The following is a 4,513-nucleotide window of genomic DNA, read 5'->3' as shown; positions in this document are numbered from 1 at the left end:
ATAAATCGTATTCTAAATTTAAAATCTACTAAAATCAATAATAGCACAGACTAATAATAATATACTACGTATAATAATAGGTATATTATTTATGCAGTCGATGGAAAAAGTGACCTCAAAATTTAAAAAATATATATAAATATTTTATTTCAGCGCCATCTGTCATTTTAAATTGAGAACCATTTCCATATTCAAAAAGCTAAGGAACGTTTTAGTTCATAGAGTATATTGTAGATGGCGTGTTTTACAAGTTTAATTAAAATTGTTAAACTAAATATTTTTATTTTATTTAATTCCCTGAATTTAACATAATACTGTAATCGTAGTATATTATTATTAGTCTGTGCTGTAATAATAATATTATTTAATACTGGAGTAAATTTTATTCAGCGACATCTATGTTAAAATAAGATAGCTATTTGTATTTGAAAATTTTACTAATTTGTATAATATAAACCTTAGATCATTAAGTAATGGATGGAGCACGCTGGCAAATGTTCTAACTAAACTTTCTGCCGGTTTTGGTGCGGGGAGGGTAACTCACACTTTGAAACACAATCACACATTCACAAAAATAATTTGTGTCTTTACAAACTCAAACTATTACAAAATGGACAGACTAGCAAGTTTTTGCACACATACATCGATTACACAGAAAAATCTCTGTACATATAAGTAATAATACAATCGCTCTAAAGGGATGTAACCATATCGATATTACAAAAATAATAATTTTGTTGAAATTAGAAATAACATTAATATAATATTCATAAAAATACTACACAGGTCATTTGTAACGTTTTCATCATTATTATATGCATACGAAAAAACAATAAAACGCCATTTTATTTGTATTTGAATATGTATTTATTCAACACATCACATATAATAATTATATTCAATAAAATAAATATCGGTCCAGAAATTTTTATTATTTCTGTACCGAGGTGTCCATTCTGATTTTCTCCCACAGCATTCAATCCACCTTAGCCTTAAAGCAGCATTTTTTGTAAATCTGAAATATACGCAATATTCGTACATACATATAAACAAAGTAGCTGCTCCGCGCGGTTTCACCCCCGTGGCTCCACTCCTGTTGGTCGTAGCGTGATGATATATACCTTCCTCGATAAATGGGCTATCTAACACCGAAAGAATTTTTCAAATCGGACCAGTAAGTCCCGAGAATAGCGCGTTCAAACAAACAAACAAACAAACTCTTCAGCTTTATAATATTAGTATAGATTACATAATAGAAAGGTTACAAGATTAACATTACAAAAAAACGGCTAAATGCGAGTCGGACTCGCGCACGAAGGGTTCCGTACCATTAAAATGTTCTGCCAGTTAAAAGTAACCGAGCGTAAATTTTAATAAATATATACAAGACTTACAAAATAAACATTATACTCCTTTTTATGCAGTTGTGTAAAATTATAATATAATAAAGATTAATTCTCATCTCATTTCAAATTATACTTAGAAAAATATTTTTTTATCGACGTTCAAGTTAAAAGCAGTCCGTCACTAAGAAAGTCGTAAAAATTAACGACCTTTTAAGCGACGAGTTTTTAAATTCAACTCTATCACTAAGTTCATAAAGATTAAATTTGAATTTCTCTTCAAGATAGTCTCGCTACATCACTTTATAGTCTCGTGGGGAGTGCGGTTCAATATCGCGTTCTAAATTCAACTTTATCGCTTAGTTCATAAAGATTAAATTTGTATATTTTCCCTTCAAGATAGTCTCGCTACATCACTTTATAGTCTCGTGGGGAGTGCGGTTCAATATCGCGTTTTAAATTCAACTTTATCTCTTAGTCCATAAAGATTAAATTTGTATATTTTCTTTCCATGATAGTCTCGTGAGGCCGCATCAATGATCGAGTACACACATGACTCGATTATTTGTCTTGATCATATCGCTAAACGATACATCGACGATTATTAGAAATTGCATTTAATTAGAAATGTACGTTAAAAAAATAAAAAAATATACACAAATGAAAGGTTATTCCATCTTTTTTAATATTCGACATGTTTGAATTGCTTCTGCAAGACTTGGCAGTGCAAAACGGCATTTTTAGCGGAGCACTCACAGACGTCCTTTCGATGTTTTACGAATACGCAGAGTGTTCGTAATCGATTACGCAAATAGTTTTTATGAAAGCATAAGATTTTTCGATTCGAATAATCTTATACCTCGGCAAAAGGGGAAACGCCTGCGTGTGTTATCCATTACTTAATGATCTAAGATATAAACAATTCAAATGACAGTCTGTCTGATTTTTTAATATTTATAAACTTCTTGTAGTCCAAAAATGTTACATTTTTTAGGCCTAACCTTGCGTGAAAGTAGAAGGATATGGGAGCGGGAGGATAGCCATACCCTGGAAATTTTGAACTCTTTGTTTTTTATATCAGTTTAGAAATAAATTTTACTAACAGCTCTTTTGTGTTATTATTTATTTAATTTATTTTATTTCTTAACTGTAAAATAATCTGCAAGGGCTTATTATTTAATTGATTATGGTAGTACGTGTTTACTCAATAATTGTGTTACTATGCAGTCACTATTCCACGCGGACGAAGTCGCGGGCACAGCTAGTAGGTACTAAAATAAACAAAGAATTTAAATAATTATTTCTTGGTCCTATCCAAATATATTAGTCCCTTTGTAATAAACATAATATTAAGTCCTTTTGTATGGCGTAAAAATCATGTTTTTATATTTTTTTTTGTTTTCTTTACAAATAAATATGGCGCCTAATTGGTGTATTGTAAGTTCTCGCGGTAGAAAATACATTTATTTATACAGCTTTAATATGTATTTGTTTTATGGCATTCGTATGGAATTTTTTTTTCATTTAGCCTACAAAAACAAACATTAGATTAACAATCTATACTAATATTATAAAGCTGAAGAGTTTGTTTGTTTGAACGAGCTAATCTCAGGAACTACTGGTCCGATTTCAATAATTCTTTTGGTGTTAGATAGCCCGTTTTTTGAGGAAGGCTATAGGCTATATATCATCATATAATATAGCGGGGCAGTATCTCACGTCGCACCATCGCCTCAAGCTATATAAGGCGCAAGTCAGGCCGCACATGGAATACTGCTCCCACATCTGGGCCGGGGCACCCCAACAATACCTCCTTCCATTTGACCGTATTCAAAGGAGAGCTCGACTTGTTAACGAGCCAAGTCTCTCCGATCGGCTTGATACTTTGGCGCTGCGAAGAGATGTCGCTTCCTTATGCGTTCTCTATCGCATTTTCTATGGGGAGTGCTCTGAAGAGTTGTTTGGAACATTACCCGCCGCTGAGTTCCACCACCGTACAGCACGACATCGTCAACAATACCACCCTCACCACCTTGACTGTTGGCAATCTACAACTGTGCGCTTTAAAAGGTCTTTCTTCCCGCGCACTACAGACATCTGGAACAAACTCCCTCATGCGGCTTTTCCAAACGGCTATGAACTGGGGACCTTCAAGAAAAGAGCATATTCCTACCTGAAAGGCCGGAAACATACTCACAATGTCTCTGGCACTGTGCGTACATATGGGCGACGTGGAGCACTTACCACCAGGTTGACGCGTCTGCTCTGTTGCCTCCTATTGCATAAAAAAAGAAAGCTAAGACCAACGGAGCGGAGCAATGCGGGTGAAACCGCGGGGCAAAGCTAGTCAGTAATAACAATTAATTATATGTCAATAACAAATATTATCAGTTAAGAATTTTATTAGAATTACTAGCTTTCCGCCCGCGGCTTCGCCAGCTTTGTCTAAAACCTAATAAATTATATACTAAAACCTTCCTCTTGAATCACTCTATCTATTAAAAAAAAACCGCATCAAAATTCGTTGCGTAGTTTTAAAGATTTAAGCATACATAGGGACATAGGGACAGAGAAAGCGACTTTGTTTTATACAATGTAGTGAAGTACCTACCTATGTAAGTATACGAAAAATAAAACAATTAAAATAATGTCAATATCAACAATACTTGAATCGATTTAAATAATAAGGTAATGATAATATGTATCATTGAATACAATTTACATTTTAAAATATGTTAATTACAAATATATCATTGACTCAGTCTTTCACGATTATATGCAAAGCCATTACTTATGAAGTTATGACTTATAGATAACTACTTATATGGAAATTAACTGAAATATCAAACCCCTAAATCTTATATATAAAAATGAATCGCAAAATGTGTTGGTAAGCGCATAACTCGAGAACGGCTGAACCGATTTCGATAATTCTTTTTTTATTATATTCCTTGAATTACGAGGATGGTTTTTATGTAGAGAAAACGTAAACATGTACCACGGGCGAAGCCGGGGCGGACCGCTAGTAAAATATAAAAAAAATATACTATCAAAAATGTTCATCATTTTCAGGAATGTCGTTTAAAAATACGAATAAATTGTACTTATTTATTTAAATTCATTGTGTGTTTCTTTAAAATACAAAATTCAGTTCCATCAAGAACAATAAA

The sequence above is a fragment of the Colias eurytheme genome, chromosome 28 (assembly GCF_061535395.1).
Source record: "Colias eurytheme isolate Ceu_HAF_F1 chromosome 28, ilColEury1 Martin Lab GWU primary, whole genome shotgun sequence".
NCBI lineage: Eukaryota > Metazoa > Arthropoda > Insecta > Lepidoptera > Pieridae > Colias > Colias eurytheme.
This window is presented reverse-complemented; position numbering follows the sequence as displayed.